We start from the raw sequence: 19,364 nt of genomic DNA, 5'->3' as shown, positions 1-19,364 counted from the left end.
CATTTCATTGTTGAAACAGCCTTAAAAGTGAAGAATTTCTGATGAGCTTCATAACATCAGTTACATGAAAATTGCTTCCCCTTCCCACTGCTCCTGAAAATCTCTATTTTATTTTCATTGCAGCTGATACAAAAAATTGTCCCTGTTCATCCTGTGTCCTGGAAAGCATTGCAGAGATCCAGCACATTGGGCCATCCACACAACAAAATTTATACTTTTATAAAATTACAGCTTTTCTACCATCCTGTTACATACTAAGCCATCCATCAGTATTACAGCTATGTCATTTGCATTCTACATAAAATGAATGGTAATATGCTTATAGCCATACAGGATACCAGCAGCTTAGGATGTAAGCAAGACTTAATTAATAGAGTAGCTAATTTTTAACTGACATTGTGGCTTCAGTTTTGTTCTTTGCATTTGGCATCTTCACTAACTAATAAAATTCTCCAAGGTCAGCTACAGTGACAGGAGTTATTTTGTTGGATCCAGTACTCACCCAAAAGACATCTGAATCCAGCCAGAGACTTAGTTTGGCTTTCAGGTGAATGAACACTGCTCAAAGGACACTAGGAATATACAGATTTAATTTACTGAGTAGCATGCTTCATATTTTCTCCACCAAGAAGGATGGAGAGCTGCAAGTCAGGCTTTTCTCTTTGCCCAGCTTTCCCATAGGCACAAAGAGGAGAAAGTCACCAGGAGATGCTGCAGAGTGAATCAACAGAGCATCCTCACTCAGGGAAGGCTCTCAGTGAAGAGCTTTGCTTTATCCAAAGCACCCATGGCAGCTTTGCTCTGGGAAAATGGGCAGTGCAGCACATGTCACTGAGCAGCAGTTGCTGTTCAACTGTGTAATCAAATATCTATGAGGATGGTTCATTTCTACACGTTAAAAATGCAAATAGAGATCTGTTTTGTCTTTACCCACATGAAGGATATGGGATATGAAAGTCTGCAGCTTTGGAGATTTTCATATCTGAAGACATCAAAAAGATTGGAGAAAGTCACCAGCTCCTCTGCAGACCAAAACTGGTGATCCTCTTCTTAGGCATGTGGAAACCCTGCCTGAAACTCCTCTGAGACCCCACCAGGGCCACAAGTTACAGCCTTTAAAACTCACATGGGTAAACAGCTGAGGCTTTTGAAGGTTTTCAGGACTTAGGCTTATTTTTTTTCTGATTTTTTGCATAAACTAGCAACAAAGAGACAAAAATCTCAAGCCTGCTACCAAAGACCCCTTGGTGAACATAGGGACAGATAGGGATTCTTGTAGTGGCTCTCTGGCAGGCAGTGAAGGACCCAGCTTCACAGACCCTGGCTGGATGAGATGCAGCCACAGGGAGACATGAAGGGTGCAAAGCCCCCTGTGAGCTGCAGAGACCAGTGTTTCCCAGCCTTTCCTTTTGACAGGGTGGCCCCTCCTTTCAGACTTCTTATTACCTCCAGTCTTTTCAGGAAAGCACATCAGTGCTGCTCTAATTAGCCTGCATGTAGGTACTTGTGTATTGTGAGAAGCTGCTGGAGAACAGAGAGCCTTGGAGGATCTGAAGGTGCAGAGGTCTGGGCAGGGTTCTACTTCTTTCCATTGTCATGACTTTCCATTACCTCATGTCTCTGCCCCATGACTGCTCTCCCCACACATTCACACATTCCTGTTCTCTGTGTGAAAATGAGAAAACACCACTTTCTCTCTGTCAGGCTTTTCACCATTGCACCAAAGGACTGCATCCCCTTCTTCTCCCTCACCCAAAGCTGAACTGGCTGCTTCAGCAGCAGTGGCAGGCCCACAGTAGTTATCCATTTGGTGCTGTGTGAAAGGTCTCTGCTCAATCATCCCCTCATGGTGAAATTTATAGACAATTACTAAAGCTGCTAATTAAGCATGTTGGAAAATATATAACACTAAAACCTCTGCTTCAAGACTGCAACAAATGTCAAACACTGATTACATGGAGGATAGCACATAAGCATGGGAGCATTAGCTCCAGGCCAGGTGACAGATGTTCCTGTTTTACTGGCATTCACCAATGATATGGCAATCACTCTTTAAATAAATAATATTCACATTTCATTGAATCTTGCTGCGTCTTTATTGCCAGAAGATGTTTCATTTGCTGGTCTTCCCTTTGCTTGTTACTGTTTCTGCTGAGGTTAGTAGAAATGTGGCCTTTAATGAAATGTCACATTAAGACATGTTGACTCTTGAATACAGAGCAGGAAAAGTCTGGTTTTGTGGTCAATTCTTCCTCAGCTTAGAAGGACCTCCCTCAAAATGATTCTGATATATTGGAAAATGGCTAAGTATGATGTAACTGTGATTACCTGTAAACTCAGTTAATGATTAGGTGTTCTTTCACTGCTGTGACAAAACTGTGATCTTTCCCCTGGGATCATTAACTAGCAAATACTTGGGAGTCTTGACTTTATGTGCTGACTCTCTCTGCTGCTGATGTGCTTCTGAATATGCATCAGATGGAGCCAGCAGGTTCCCTGTCAGCTGGCCTGGAGCTGGTTTTCCTCTTATTTGAAGACAATTAGTGTTTGATCATATATTACCACTCATCAGATCCCCAGCAAGCCTGGAGCAGAGCACCTTCACTCACAGTTTGAGTTCCCCTGTCCTTTCTCTATGTTAGGCATTCAGAATCTGCATGCTTCTAGGTTTACCTCTTCTGTAAAGGATAATGCATAATGCCACAGGGTCAGCCTTCTTTTTTTACCCTCCTTCATGACACATGTGAAGGCTGCAATGCCCCACTCCTTCCCAGAGCAAGGTTGTTCATGTGTTTTCCTCCCACCTGAGGGACTTCATGGGACATGAGCAATGCAGAGCCTCCTGAGGAGCTAGAAAACAAGGCCCTCCTCAGAGAACCTCACCAAAGTCCTTTCTGTGTAATTCAACACAGAAAACCATCCCAGAAACTTGCCCTGTCAGCATCCCAAGCCTTAGTAACTGCAGATCCCATCCCATCTGATTAACTGTAGGTCACTACTGCCTGCAGAGAGGTGGCCCAGAAGACAGCAGAGCTCCCTCTCATCCGGAGCTCCCAGAGGCAGGGTAGTGCCTGGCTGCTCTGCTCTCCCAGCCCAGCTGCTGCTCTTCCCTTCCTCCCTGTGAGCAATTCCTCCACTGAGAGGGAACTGCAAGTGCCCTGACCTGCTCCCAGCCCTGGGGTTCACAGCACCTTTCACCACAGGGATGAGGATCAGTGAACCAGAGTGAATTGCACCAAATGGGGCTTAAATCGAGGTAAGCCTGAGTTGATTCAGAAGTGCAGAATCATTAAGGTTGAAAGAACCCTCTAAGACCAGCAAGTCCAACCATTAACCCAACACTGGCAGGTCCTTGAGTAAACCATGTCCCCACACACCACATCTGCAGTTTTTTTAACTTCCAGGCATGGTGATTCCATTTCTTTCCTGGCCAGCCTCTTCCAATGTTTGATCACCCTTTCACTGAAGAAATTTAATCAGGTTAAGCTCGAGAAGGCACCCGATGAAAAGTGGATGCTGCTAAGAGCCTGGTGTCCAGTGCCATTGCAAAGAGGAGTCACCTCTGCCTGCCCAAAGCACCAAACCCTTTTTGCACTGACCAGGCTCAGTCCCTGCTGGTCCAGGACTTCTCCGGAGCTGCCCTCAGCCCTGCTGGGGAGCGGTGGGACAGACGGCACAGGCTGGGGCTCCTGCATCCCCGGCATGTCCCTGCTGGGATCAGCCCATTTCCCGGGATCCTGCCCGGGAATGCCCGGCTCCGTCTGCTCCAGGGTAGGAGCAGCCCCTAGATGGAGCTGCACAGCAGGGAATGGGCACCCAGCACCATCCGACACCATCCCACCCACCCTGTCCGCGACCCTCGGCTGCGGGCTCCGCGTTCAGCACCGCTGTGCTGAGCCCCACATCTGTCTCGGGGTGCTGGGAAAGCTCAGCCGACCCCGCAGCCCTGGAAGGATGGCTGGCTCTGGCGGTTTTTAAACTCTGTTTCATTAAATCCCATGTTTTAAACCTTTTCTAGAAGCTGCACTCTTCTGAAATTATTTCAGTATAGATGGAATCATAGCTAAGCCCTCATCAAAGAAGTTTATTTCTGGCTGTTAAAGGGGGGTGTTAGTTTACTTGCATAATATTTTATAACTCAACATCTATTTCTCATTTCCAGACTGCAGCTTTGTAGTCTTTACTTGCTCTGCTCCTCAGTGAGCTGTGAGATACCTGAACAGAGGCTCAAACCACAGCAGCACCTGTGGGGACCCAGCAGCAGCAGAGCCCCCAGCACATGGCTGTCCTTGCACTGGGACCTCTGGTGCACATCACAGCCCTTTCTGCAGGCCCTGGGGTGCAACAAAAGGCTGCACATGAGTTCAGAAAGAGCAGGAGCTGGTGATGCTCACACCAATCCAACCCTCACTATAGGTAATTACCCTAAAATTCTATCTAAATTATAACTTTTATTATGTGTTTTGCTGGGATACAAATACTTTTCTTTCTTTAAGAAGTCAATGGTATATAGCAGAAATCACAGACTGAGCTCTGGAGACTCCACATTAGCACTTTTTGTCAGGCCAGATTCTGACCTACAGGCTGTGGAAGCAGAGAAAACTGCTGTAGCCTTGGGTGAACACTGGCAGGTTGCTACAACTACACTGCAGGGAAAAATTGTGCTCTGCATTAGCTGTGTGAGAGCAGCCACCCTGAAGGTGACAATTTTCCAAGACAGAACATCTCATCTACCCAGAGGCTTGGTCAGGTGTAAACATTCTTCTCCTTTGATACACAAAAGCATAATTACGGCTCCTGAAACGGCTCTGGGAAGAACACTGGTAACTTTTTCCTGCTAAGAAAATGAATCTCACAGGAATGTCTTTTTCTTCTCCCTTTCATCCATAAAATGATGGCCAGGAACTCCCTCAGACATGTATTTTTTCACTCAGCACATGCCACTTCTGATCAGTTGGGCTAGATCCATCCACAAAAGATGCTGAACAGTTGGTGTTTAGCCCACACAAAATCCCATCCATATCCACAAAACAAGGTTTTCCTTCACTTTTCTCACCTACAGCACTTGATTCAGCTGATATTTACAGAGCATGCAGAGCCAGAGAAGCAACTACTGTCCTCAGCCCATTTACCCAGTTTCCGTGGTTGTGTGGTCATCTCAGACTGAGAAACGGGGTGTACTTCTGGGATGCACCTTTAAAATTTAATTCATGTCTGCCTCCCAGGGGACTGCCCCCAACTATCTAGCACCAAATGAGTCTGGGATGGCTACTTTCTTAGTCTGTTGACTTTACACAATAAAAAGTCTTTATTGCTTTCCAACTTTTAGCATATCACAAAACCCAAACTAATCTCCAACACACTCAAAGATTTTTTGGAGAAATAATATTATTCTTACAAGTGTGAATGTCTAAACATCACCCAGAATGCAGAAACACCTTTTCAGCCCTGCTTGGTGTCACAGGCAGCCCCCTGTAGCCGGCTCCAGGATGAGATCAGAGCAGAGAGTTGTAGGGGATGGTTGCACGTCTGGATGGAACACAGTGGAAACCACTCCTGAAAATTCAAAAAGCAGGATGTGTTATCTGCTAGTGAGGGAAATGAACCCTTACTTTCTCCCCCCCCCCACTATATGGTGGATGTGAAATTTTTCACAATCACAAGTAAACAAGGTGGTGTTGTGCCTCACTCCACACACCATGTCCCAAAATCCCTTGGATTGCTCCTCTCACAGCAGGCAAAAACCCACAGTGCTCTGCAACTTGGGCTTTAATTCTGCAGCCTCATATCCCTGTACAAGTCTGGGCTGGTTTTATGAATTCTGATGTGCTGCAGCCTAATGTGGCAGCCTGATAGATGCAGGCTGAAGGAAGGGAAGCGAAGGGGGGATTTAATAACCCTGGCCTGGGCACTGAGCTGGTAATGAAGAAGGGTTGTTATTAGTCATTTGCATAACATAAAAGGAGATCCAGATCGAGGCTTAATAAATTCTTCCTCGTATAGAATAACACAGTTATAGCCATTTCTATAAAAATGTCAAAGCCTTTATGTGAAGTAAGTGTTCCTTCAGAGCATAAAATACAGTCCTACAACTCAATAAAATCACTTGTATCACTACACTGATTTCTTTGAAGTGTCACTAAGAAGGGCAGGGTTATGAGCTGAAGCATCATTCTTCTTCTCACCTGGGATGTGACAGCACAATGAAAAGGAGAACTCAGGTTAGGGTGCAAGAGCTAAACTGGGGACACTGAGGAGTAAGCATAGAGAAGCAAGGCCCTGGGTGTGCATCTACTCTAAAATCACACTGTCTTTTCTGTTCAGGTGATGTTTTGGCCCTGAGAAACTCATCACCCCAAATGAGGAGGTAACAATTGGCTCAGAGGTGGGTCAAACCCCCAGGCAATGGCAGGTGGATGCACTGGGCAGCAAACAGCAAGCCAGCACTGTGCAGTTTGTTTTGGTACCAGGCACAACTTGCAGAAGGCAGATTCAGGTTCTCAGAGACAACTGGTGATGCTCCATGTGGAAAAAATTACTGCAGCAGTGGGGAAGGTGCAGCTGTGAGCAGCCTGACTGTGGGGAGATGGAGGTGGGGTTGCAGGAGCCTCAGCCACTTGCTCCATGCATTTTCCTGACTGGCTTTGTCCCCTGGGAGAGCTGCACGTGCCCCATGCCTGGATCAGTGCCTGTCTGAGTTGGTACACAATGCTCTGATCCCTCCAAGCACTGCAATGTGGAATCATTTAAGGATGTGCAGAGACATGCAGTAAAACATGAATTTACTGCTCCACACAGTCCTGAGTGGAGAACAAGCCTTTCATCCTCACAGAGCAGTGCCTCAGGGCTGTTTGCTTGAAAGCCCTAAACTTGGACTGGTCTAAGAGAGACAGGCTTATTGAAAAGCAGTGGCTAGTAAAGTCCTTTCACAGCTGTGTGTGTTAGATTTGTGTTCCAGGCAGCTTAAAAAGCATCTGTGCACCTTCATTTTTAAAATTAAATTGTGACAGCTCACAGCAAGCAAAGGAGTTTCTCAGGGCTCACACTGACCATGCTGCACCTCTACAGCCTGGAAGCACTCTGAACTCAACATGTCTGCAGAGAAACATTTGAGGTATCAACTTTGCACCCTCAGCTCTTCCAGTCAGCATTTTCCCCTGAGGGCATCTTCTAAAACCCATGGAGCTTCTGGGCAATAAGCATCCATATTCATTAAAACAATCTTTTATTAACTTTGCTAGAAAAAACTTTTACCAAGGGGAAAAATAGACCACCTGTAATTTTAAAAGTAATTTTCTCTAGTCCCATCAGTTATTCTCAGAGGTATGAATACTCCAATAGCAACAAGATTCTCCTGCGCTACTACAGAGCCTTTCCTCCCCAAGTGCTTTTAAACCTGTTTCACCCTTCTCTGTCCCCCAGAATTTCAGCAATTTTGGGTCACACAAGGGGAACATGGTTATCTCATCCAGCTCACAGCCAAGACCATGGCTAGGATGTGACCAAATGAAAAGCAAGTCATGATTTTGTTTGGAAAGGGGCAGACTGAGCCCAGCTGTCTGCCATGCACAGAGGCCTGTTACTACATTCACAAATATTCAGACATCATGAGGGATTTGGGTTGTAGTTCTGCAAGATGTGAGAAATTTGTTTTTAGGCTCAGAGCACTCAACCAAAAACATCACAGTCACACAACCCAGCCCAGAGTCAGGTACCAACCCAAGCAACCAACTCAGATCTGCTCCAGGCTTCACAAGGAGTGACTCTGGGGCAGAAACTTCCACCCCAGATGGAACACCTGATGTGCTCCTGTAGCCAGCATAAAGCACACAAGCTAGCATACTCTAGCATGGCTGTGTCTGTGTGCAGACATTTGACCCATTCAGGCAGATGGAATCACATGGATCCAATGCTTAATTAACTGAAATGGTCCAACATTCTCAGTTCTGCTCCTATGTGCCACAGAGGGTATCATGCATTGCTGTCTGCTCCTCTGGTTGAGTTTAGGCAACCTGAGGAGTAACAGTCCTCAGGATATTTGACACAAATGATCCCATTCTACAAAATGCTGTGAGACAATGTGAAGATTTTCAGGCTATCCCAAAGCTTGAGAAAACTTCAAAGGCAAATTGCATGGCTCTGCTGAGATACACACTCCTGATTTGACTGAAGGATGGTGAACCAGCAATCCTCTCTCTTGTCTTTTTAGAAAGAATATACTTAAAACCACACAAACACATGCATGTGACATACAGCTGTGATTAGCACCACAGTGATTAGCAGAGACTCTTTGCAAGAAAAGAGCAGAATACAGCCAGTTACATACACACCAACTTCCACATGCATATAAGACATTCTCCTTGAAGGGGAAATTATGGTACATGGGGTGAATAAATCATCCCAGGCATATCTGGGGATGTCCCACACTCTCTCACCACTCCCTCAGGAAACAGAATGTGGAGAAGCTAAAATAAATTGGAGAGATGAGCAGTAATTTATTTTCCCGTCTGGAAAAGATAATTTAACTACTCAATTAAACATTGCCTAAAGCCATACTATTAGAGTTGCATATCCCATCTGTAATACAGATGGATTTTGCTCTCTTATTACTGGTCTTCATGCTGTCTGGTACTTAAAAATTCTGGTTTAATTAGATGACACCTTCCACAAATGCTGAGCTATTGGCACATAATTCAAGCAGTATCTAGGAATTTTTGCCATCCAAGAAACCTTCTGTAGGAATCTTATGTTCTTATATCTCTGGTACAAAAGAGCAGGTTGCAGGCAATACTGATATATTATTTCTTACTTTGTGTTATATTGAAGCACAGGGCTTCAGTCTGGGCTCTTTCATTTTTCAGTAGTTGTCACCTAAGACCATCCACAAATCAGATGGTTTTACAATCTATTTTTCATTGATTTTTCTTAAATGTTGATTCAATATTGAAACAGATCGTTTTAATACTGAATTAAGAAGTGACTAACCTCATTATGAAGAAATTTCATTCATTGCTTCCCTCTGGGCACTGCTACAAGTGGAGCATTTCAGGAGCCTGGAAATGCCTCCAATCTCCCTGTCACCCCCTCACCCCATCTGAGCCCACAGGCAGTTTCCCTGCAGCAAATGCAAAACCTGAAAGTTTAAGGGGCTCAAAGACACAAAGGCACTCAGTGGTTCCAGCTGAGAATGGAAAAAACAAAGATCCACAGACTTTGCATGGGAAACTGAGGGACAGGGTGTGTTGGTGAGCAAGGCAATGCTGGGTTATCAGCTGAACTTGATCATCTTAGAGCTCTTTTCCAGCCTAAATGATTCTGTGATTCTGTGACTTCTGCCTTAAAAGTTCTGGGGAATTTACATGAGATTGAGAATTTTGCACCACAAGTTCAACTGAATGAGCTGGAATGTTTTGCTTTCTCATGAAGAGCTCTCTGTGTCCTGAAGCACTTTGTGTCTCAGACCTCTATGGCATCCTTCTAGCTCAGTGGGGAACTAGACAAATACCACTTTGTTACCCCATATATGGTATTTTCCATAATCCTTCTTGTCTAACAACTTTTTCCAGGATGGGAGATTCCTTCATCTACTTCACCCCTCTGCTGCTTGTTTGGGAGCAGTGGCCAATGGAAAAGTTTGGGACAACTCACTCAGCCTTCAGACATCCCTCGGGATGGAAGGAGTGTTGGTAACTCTTCAACAAACAACTGTAAGCACCGTCTATGTTCACTGCACCCTGCAGGTTCCATGAAATCCCACCAAGACAAAGCCAGGAGGCTGACTTCCTTCCAAGAGCCTTAGAGATAGTTTTAAAAAATGAATTTTAAAAAATTCCAAAAGATAATTTCTTCACTGTTGGATTTGTAACAGAAGCTCATCACATATATCAGATCCCTGGGTACATATGCAGATGTTTCAGCCATATGCAGCAGCATATGGCACGTTTCTCTCAATAACTAGTCTTTTTTTCCTGTGTAAGGCTATGAAAACAAACATGCAGTGTCTCAGCCAGCTTAGGACAGAGGGGGTGCCTCTGATGGCTTCATCTCCCCCTGTCAGACCAATTTCCCTCCAGCCAAACACTGGTTCAACTTCCTCTTGCTCTCCAGTCCAGTTTCCAGTTATCCTGGTACAAGTCAAGCTCAGCAGTCACCCCCAACCTGTACTGGTGGCTGGGGTTATTCCTCCCCCGGTGCAGGACCTGCATTTCCCTTTGCTGAACTTGGGACAGCTCTCTGCCACCTCTCCAGCCTGTTCAGGTCCCTCTGAAGGGCTGCCCAGCCCTCTGGGCTATTGGCCTCTCCTCCCAGCTTTGTGTTGTCAGCAGAGCGGCTGAGGCGGCATCTACCTGTCGCAGAGAATGAAGGCCTTTGTTGGGGATGACCCATTTGTCGGTGAGGGGAGACTCAGACACTCAATATGAGTGATAAGCAAATTCCAGTTTATTGAAGAGAGCATCAGACGCTTATACAGCGAGTAATAAGCTTATGAATATTCTGTAAGCTAAGCAATCTATTGGTTAAACTATACCATCAACTCTTCCTCATTCCTTAGGAGTTACATCTCTCTTTTCTCACCTCTCTTTCACTGTTTGTTATCCTACCACAGCTAGGCCCCAAGGACATGCTATCTCACAGGTGCAGGACTTGGAATTAGCCACTTTTGTTTTGTACTTTTCCAGTCCTTAGCAGCTAAATTCCCAACATCTACCCTTCATCCAATGTTTGTCCAACCAGTTAAACAACACCAGGCACAGTATTGAACCTTGGGGACACCAGCAGTGACAGGCCCCCAGCCAGATCCTGTGCCACTACCCCTCCTGGATCTGACATTCAGCCTGCTCTCATTCCACCTCACTGTCCACTCACCCTGAAAACCAGGGTATTCTCCTTTGCCTTCTTCCCACGTCGTGTAGGGTTGGTTTCTCCACCACAATGAGCCCAGCCATGTTGTCAGCAAAGGAATTAGAAGCAGGTACCTTTTATCTTGGCCCAACAGCCTGGTTTGGATCATGGTATCTGTTGCCTGTGGTGGAAGATCAATAACAGCAAATTAAGTGCTGCTTAAGCTCGACTGATCAATCACCTCCCTGCCCCAGATGCCCCAGCAGCAGCAGAGGCTGGCTGCAAACACCATCTCCCCTCCTTCCTGCTGCCCTTTAACAGCAGTGCACATGTTGGGAGCCACCAGCTTAACGAGTCTCACCAAATGCCAGACGTTTCTCCTGACTGATTAGCAGTGAGTTTTTGCATTTGTGAAAGTTATTTGTAGGGCGAAGAGTTTTTTTTTCTGGGTGCTGGAGGAAAAATTGCTAACTCAAATGGAATTCAGTGCAAGCACTTGAGATTGAAAAGGTCATGGCTGTTAGAGTGAGCAAAATTTATTTCTTCGTGGTTAGAACAGCCACAAACAGGGAAGGAGAAGCTTGGCAGTTCCAGCCTGACTTGCAATGAAATAAAAACACCCACCTGCAGGATATATTAAGCTAATAAGCAGAAAACCAGATCAGTGTGCTTGATGATATAGGATTACAGAGAGATTCTTCAAATAGTTACAAAATCCCCAAAACACAGAAATTCAGAGCAGCTGCTGGGATAGGGAAGGGCTGCATTCAGCATAACCTAAGTGGTGCGCAGATCCCATGTATTAGAGAGGATGGAGGGCCTTACAGCCAAAAGCCTCTATCAGGAAGGTTCCTCCTTACCTCAACAAAACCCTGTGGTGAGTGCAGGAAGCTGCAGTTCCAGAAGGGTCTGGAACACAAGCCTGAGGAGGGGCAGCTAAGGGAGATGGGGGGCTCACAGGAACCTTATTTCAAAGGAGCTTGTAGCCAGGTGATGGTTGGCCTCTTCTCCCAAGTGACAAGCAATAGGACAGGAGGAAATGGCCTCTGGTTGTGCCATTGGAAGCTTAGATTGGATATCAGGAAAAATTTCTTCACCAAAAGCATTGTAGAACATTGGAAGAGGCTGCCCAGGGCAGTGGTGGAGTCACCATCCCTGGAGGGATTTAAAAGATGTGTAGATGTGGCACTTGGGGATGAATTAGTGGTGGGTTTGGCAGTGCTGGATCAGTGGCTGGGCTCAACAATTTTAAAAGTCTTTTTTGACCTAAATGATTCCATGATTCTGAGCATGTGGCTTCAGTCAGATAAAAGTGGGTGATTCTGAGGGATGTGCCAATCCGAAAGTGGATTCCTTTGAAATAGAACCTTTCTGGATATTTTGCTTCCCAAAACAGGTAAGAACTTTTACACTTTTCCCACCCCACAAGACATATCAAAACTCTGCCAATTATCCTGTGGTTTAGAGCTTCATTTCCTACTTTTCCTATGCAACCTGCAACATCAAAATTTGTCTTGCTATAAACAGTCTGCCAACCCTTTAAACACAGAATTGTCATTTCCAGTAGAAATATGAATGCAGCATAAGTTCAGCAGTAAAAACACATGAATCTTTGAGAGTCTTAATCTTTGAAGTACTGTTTCTTTCACTGTGAGAAGAAGGGGTGCTTTACTCACAGATAGTTCTGTTTCCTAAATGCCTATCTGAAGCAGGAATTATTCAAATAATGTGACTTTCTGGAGAGACATGGCTATTTCAGACCTCTGCTGGAAGTTTACTGAAGAAAATATTGGTGTTTACATGTAAAAGAGACTGTTTGTTTGTGAGAGAAAGGACAATATTTAGATATGAAAGGATAAAACCTGTATATTTTTAGGTTTTACTTCTATGTTCCTTGTCTGAATAGAAATTCTGCAGCTCTAAAGGAATATGATTGTGAATCCTGAACCTCTGCTTTCTCTCTCTGACCCTGGGGTAGAAGGAGCTGTGGAGGTCATGGAGCTGTGAACAGTTTGCTCATTTGAGAGCTGAGGAGGAGCACACTTGGAAATTGGACATGTCCAGCTTGTTCCCAACCCACCTGCCCCATCTACCACAGGATTCAGCCTGGAAGGAGCCCATCCTGCTTGGCTGAGCCTGCCAGCTCCAGCCCTGATTCCCACCACTCTTTCCAGGGGCCAATTCCTGCTCTGGGTGTTTGTTGGAGCAATGGAGCTCAGGGAGTGCAGGCTCCAGGGCGCTCACTGAGATCTCAGAGGCAGGGCTGCAATGCCAGCTCTGGGCCTGCCCTAAAAGGATCATTTCATTATTTAAACTATTTATTTTGTTTATGAACTAGAAGCTTAGCAATTTACTGTGCTGGATGAATAATGCCTTCTTGTATTAGAAAACAGAAAAAACCAACCCCCAAACCCATATATTTCACTTTTCTCCTGAGTTCCTCTTGGCAGCTCTACAGCTGCTGCCTTACTGAACATATGTACTAGGGAAAATCAAGTTTATCTCCTTTTTTTCTCCTCAGAAAAAATCTCCCTGGATTCTAGGCCCAAAGTCTGGTCGCCTTGTGGGTACCAACTTGATGCAGGCCACCAACCACCACCACCCTTCATCCTGGGAGCCAGCATGCCATGGGACAGAGGGCAATGAGAAGGGCAAAAGAGGCTGACTGGCATCCAGGGAAAACATCCAGCTCTCCAGAAGAGGATGATGGCAAACAGAGCAACAGCTGGCAAGAACAGACCAATAAAAATGTGGTGTTGGGGGATGAGACAGGAAAAGATGGATATAACAGTCTGTGTTTTCACAAGTTTGGCAGCTGAACCACATACTTTGGAAAAGATAAGAATACATCCAGGCTTAAAATGTCTCTCTGGGGATCTTATACCTGATGGAATGACAGCAAAGAACTCTCCATCATGGACTCTTCTGAGCACAGTGACAGGGAAATATTGAAATACTGGCAAAAAGTAAAAGCTTTTTGTTTACTTTTTTTACTGTGAGGGTAGTCAAACACAAGAATGAGGTTGCCCAGAGAAGTTGTGGACTCTCTGTTCTTGCAGATAGTCAAAGCACAAGCAGGGCTAGCCCTGGACAGCCTGTTCTGGCTGGTTCTGCTGCCAGCAGGGCTGGACTCTGTGATCTCCAGAGGTGCCTGCTACCCCTGCTGTCCCCTGATGATCAATTAGACAAGAACAGCCAGCCTAAGAACAGCCTGGTGTGTGTGTGCTGTACCACCTTTTGTCAGGGCATGGAGGGCACCCCTCACCTCAAAGAATAAGACAAAGAATAAACTTAGTGAAGGACATCATTTGCATACTAAAAAAGAAACCTTCCACATCTTCTGGGCATACTTTGTTCTTCTCAGTGAGAAAGGCTTCAGAATAACCAGAGCAATCAGGGACCTGATTTCTTCAAACAAAACAGCTCAAATGAGTCATCCCATATTCCTGGCACAAACTGCTGCTAGCTCCTGGGTGTTAAGTGAGATGGGCAGGATATACCAGGCAGTAGCCTGACTGTACATGAATTGAGAGCTAGATTTCATCATGCCAATTACTTTCAGAGATTAGCCTTTGCAAACACACTTTCTACACAAATCAATCCCTAGCTCTGTTCAGGCACCCTTGTTCTCTCACCTTCTCTGTCACCTACACCCTGCAGCAGAGCCAGGAGCCCCTCTGCATGCTGAGCCAGTTCAGCTCTTCTCTCACCTGCAGTTTGGTTTCCACCTGTGTCTTTTTGCAAAACCAGTGCACAACTAGTGCATAGCTCCTATTTGGTTTTCTATGCTGCTTGCTGTATTTCAATAAACTGAACCCAGAGCACACAAGGGTGAAATCTTCATTCCAGGCAGGACAGAGAAATGACACATTTCTGTGCTTACCATCAACCTTGGCACACTGTTGGTGTAATAATCTGTCATTCTTGAACAAGAACAAAACAAGTCAATGACCCCTGTTTGACTCCAAATTGTTTTCTACATTGTCAAAACACACAGATTTAGAAAGATAATTACCCCAATACCTCTGGGTGACAATCTCAAATTAAACTACAAGAGCTCCATGCTCCATCTCTCTCTTTGCAGCTGAATTCACTCCAGATGAACACAAACCAGAAAGGAAGACCAGAAAGGAACACAAAGGAGAAAGGCTTTACAGGCCTTGTGCCTCTGCCTCTCCCTGCAGAGAGACAGGGGCAGGAGGTGCCCCATTCTCACAGGAGGGTGGGTATGGAAGCCCACAGAGCCTGCAGGGGCCTTGGAGCAGATTCAGCCTCCCCCAGCTCTGCAGAGCCCACCCACCAAAATCAGCCCTGTGACAGAGCAGGGAGAGCAAAGCCAAAAGGCAACCCCCTGCTAAGGCCATCTCCATCTGTGGAGGAGAGCTGATTTAACTAGGAGCAGTGGGAAATTGGCTGGGTCCCAGTGGTGTGAGTCAGGGAGGCAGTGAGGAAGAGCTGGCCAGTTGGAGTCATTTGGGCACCTATCAGAGGCTAATGCTGATGTAATTGAGCATTTGCTTGAAAATCTGTGTGTCTCGCCAGTTCTGGCTTTCCCACAAGGATTTGGGCTGCCCAGAGAACCCAGCCCTTCCTATAAGAACACAGCAGAGCTCTTACCATGCCTCTGGCAACACTTACTTGATCCTTCAGTGTCTTTCTGTCGAGTAGAGCCTCTTCAGAGTGGTTTCCACAGTGGGTTTTCACTGAGAACTGTTTATCCAATCATCCTTTTATCAGTGAAAAATTTGCCCTTGCACTGTCACATGTGGAGTCACATGTGGAGCCCAGCCTGCACACACTCTGCCACAGGGCGAGTGCAGGTCCCTGCCAGCCATGGGTCCAGCTCAGCATGCCCAAAACCATGCCCTGATTCCCACCTCCCTGCTTCCTGCACTGCCATGCATCTCACCTGCTGCCCCACTGAAAAGTGCTGAAATTCCAGGTGATGACCCTCCCATGGAACAGCTAGCAGCCCCAAAAATGCACTTCTAGTCTGTCACCTGCTCATGTTGCCTGACCAGGAGTTCACAGATGTTCAGTGTCATGGTACACTTTTAGCATAGATACATAGTTCTCTTCATTTTTTTTCTACTACAATTACAGAATAACTAAAAAATAATCCAAATATGTTTTATTACATGTAAAAGCCAATAGTTATTAATATGAGCAGGTATGATATGCCTTTCAAGGCAAAGTTGATCTTAATTAAGTTGTTTTCCAAATCCAAAAATGTATTTAATTTTTTCTGGATCCATGTGGAAACCAATGTGATGTAGTCCTTCCTATTTATGTTCCTAGGTTTAACTTCCACTACTATAATATTAATGTAAGTTTCTACTCAGCCAGGGCCAAGATTTAAGATGTTATTGTGCTCTCCTCAGGATGCTAATTCTTCCCTGAGTGCTCTTGCTGAGTACTGCACAAATCAGGTGGTTAATCACACCTCAGTTAACGGGTCTCAGAGCTCCTGAGGATGCAGCCACATTTTTGTTGTTTTTGCTGTCATTCCTGTGCTCTTTTTTATGGTTTAATGTAACATAGCAGAGTTGGAATGTGGGTTACTGCAGAGATAAACTCAGCAATTCACTGTTGGACATGCAGCTAGAGGGAGAACTACTGAAAACCAACACAATTAACCAGTGGCAATCTCTGGCATAAGATCTGAGACCAAAAGCCAATTCAGGATTTCAGAGAAGGAAGAAATATTTCTCTGACTAATGGGCACAACATTTGTCTGGGCTCTGAAAACATCTGAAGCCCTGTAAGCTTTATATTCCAAAAGAAGTATCTGCTCCCAGGTTGTGGAGCAGAAGAGGGCAGAAGGTGAGTCTGTCCCTCTGGTGAGCTGTGCTGGCAGGGCAGGCCATGGGGCAGAGGGGCACTGGGGGCCAGCAGCTCACTGACCCTTCATAGACTGCACCGTGTTTTGTAATCAGAACATCACTGACATCAGTATTTCCCTGCTGCCCTTAGACAGATAAATAAAACTGTACCTGGCATTATTTTTCTTTGGGTTTTTTTGCCATCTCTTAGCTGAAATTTTTTTTGTTGCTGTACAGTGAAACTTTCTGCTTTCTTTCAGTTGCTTCAAAATTGAATTACTTGAACAAGGGAAATGTTTTTGCTTCTCTGTTAAATAATTGGCTGTCTTTGAACTGTGAGGCAATGCAGGAATGCCCTCTGGGGAGCACCAAGAGAGGACAGATCAGATGAATGCAACAGGGTGTAGATTTGGGATTTTTTTTTTTCTGGGATTTGCCCACCATCCTTATCTAAGAGATAAGGACACTGGAGAGACCACATCTCCAGTGTCACGTGGGGTTGAGGGACCTTAATGTCACTTACCCCTGGAAGTGTTCAAAAACCATTTGGATTTGGTACTTTAGGACATGGTTTAGTGGTGAACATGGTGCTAGTGCTAGGCTGATGGTTGGACTTGATGAATTTAAAGATCTTTTCCAACTTTAATGATTCTGTGATTAGGAACGAGATCCACTTGCTCCTCTAGCAGTACCTGCTGTACATGCCTTTGTTTTATTTTGGGCTCTAGTTATCTGCTTTGGTTTTACCAGTTGTGTTGGTGATGAGTGAAACAAATATGTGATCATCATGTTCAAATAAGCTGTCAGCAATTTAGCCCTGATTTTAAAATGCCTGTGTTGCAAAACCAGGCTATCACTGAACCAGTATCTCCTTCAGCTCTCAAAAACACAACCAGAAAGTGCCAAACACCACTGCCCACAGAGAGCCCCTTACCAGCCCAGGAAGGAAGAGCATCACCCCCTTGCCCTAGAGCCAGGCATTTAAGCAGTTACTGAACTGCAAATAAAATCCATAATGGCTTTTCAAATGTTGCTCCAATTAGTGCTCAATTATCTGCCCTCCTCTGGGAGGTCAGATCTTGTGTGTATTTAACTCATTCCTTCTGCAAGTCTTTGAATGGGCCGGCAGTCTGAGGTTAGTGGGAATTTTGATCTGAGAAAGGGAGGGAGATGGAACAGGGGTCCCTGGGAGGGGGTGTCCCTCTGTGGCCACCAACCTCCTGGAGGGACTGGGAATCCTCTCCTGGGGAGCCTTGGCCAGGTCTGCCAGGTCCAGCCCCGGTGCCACATCCACAAGGATGGGGAAAGGGACAAATTCCTCCTGTCTTTGCCTCCCTGGGCTGCCCTTTCTGAGAGCTGTGCAGGGGAGCCTCCCTCAGGCCAGTGCTGGCCGTGTCCCCTTGCTGAGGGCGCTGGCCGTGTCCCCTTGCTGAGGGTGTGGAAGAGGGTTCTCATGGTCTGCACTTACCCATTCTCACACCTCCTGATCCTCAGCCAGACTCTTCCCCTCCTGGCACCTCTGGGGCTGCTGTGATTCACAGCCAAAGGCAGCAGCTCATCTCCGGGGGTGTCAGCAGAGCAGCCCATGCCTGGGGGACCTTCCTTTTGAGGAATATTCTTGAGTTCACAGCAGAAGTGAAGGAGCTGCAATGCTGTATTAAGCTTCTTGCACCTACCATCAATTCACATTAGATGTAGTCAAGCTATTGACTTAAAACCTCAGTTCCCCTCTTATGAAAGAATGAAGCCTGGAATTGGAAGAGGAAAAGAAAGTTGCATTTTCATGAGTCAGTGCCTTTGATTTTTCGGTGTGCAGATGAATGCAGTGCAATAAACCAGGAGAGGAAAGAGCCCAGTCCTGAAGTTGTCACCAGGAAAATCTTAGGCACAAGTTGTGTAGCCTCTGCAAATCTGCTGTTATCTCTCCAGTGAGAGGCAATGCAAAACAACCCATGAAAAGACATCAATGTGATGACACAGAATTAAAAATAAGTCAGAAAACTGAGCTAGCTGAGGAAAGAGACCTCATTGTTCCTGCTGCTGGTTTGTGCCCAGCACCCCGCTCCTGGCAGGGACTCTGCCTTCTCTGGGCCTGGCCCTGCTGGGATCCTCAGAGCTCTGAGATGATGGAGTTTCCATGGATGCCAGGACCTGAATCCTTATTCCTCTTTTCTCCAGAATGTGGGTGGGAAGTTTTAGTAGTTGTGGCAGCATCTGGGGAATTAATCTTTGGGGAATTATCACCCTGTAGCACTTGCAAAGTCCACCAGAGCTATCCATTCACTTCAATAGATTACTCCTTAAAAAAACCCCTTTAACCTGTATTCCTGGTTTATGTCACACCTCTATTGATGTAGCTAAAGTGTCTGCAGAATAACTGCTATCATTATTCCACATACTGGTTATAGAACTTTATATTTGCTTAATATAAAACTAAAAAAGGTTCCAAGAAGAGCTAAGTGGAGATATATCTCCTAGCAAACTGAGGTGTGACTAAGATTTATTCAAATTGTATAAAGAAATAAAGTCAAGAAAGTAATCAGAAGCATATTTAGTGGGCTCTCAGATGATTTAACCAACATGTTCACAGAGCCAAACCTCTGTATCTGTCTTTTTTGCTGGTTCATTAATTTCTCTTGGCATGAACTAATTTAAAAACATCTAGATGACCTTGACATTTGAGAAAAGTGGATTCTGACA

General features: G+C 45.4%; 1 long non-coding RNA gene across 1 annotated transcript in view; it reads right to left on the bottom strand.

Annotated features, from left to right (window-relative positions):
• Positions 1-3,814: 3,814 nt before the first annotated feature.
• LOC113458938 (uncharacterized) overlaps positions 3,815-19,364 on the bottom strand; it is a 28,637-nt gene continuing 13,087 nt past the window's right edge. The window contains exons 2-3 of the long non-coding RNA XR_003379697.2: positions 10,867-11,023; positions 3,815-5,556 (exon numbers count right to left, since the gene is read on the bottom strand). This is a non-coding gene — a long non-coding RNA (uncharacterized LOC113458938). The remainder of the gene's footprint in view (positions 5,557-10,866; positions 11,024-19,364) is intronic.

Source organism: Zonotrichia albicollis, chromosome 14, assembly GCF_047830755.1.
Source record: "Zonotrichia albicollis isolate bZonAlb1 chromosome 14, bZonAlb1.hap1, whole genome shotgun sequence".
In the NCBI taxonomy this organism is placed as follows: Eukaryota; Metazoa; Chordata; class Aves; order Passeriformes; family Passerellidae; genus Zonotrichia; species Zonotrichia albicollis.
This window is presented reverse-complemented; position numbering and strand designations above follow the sequence as displayed.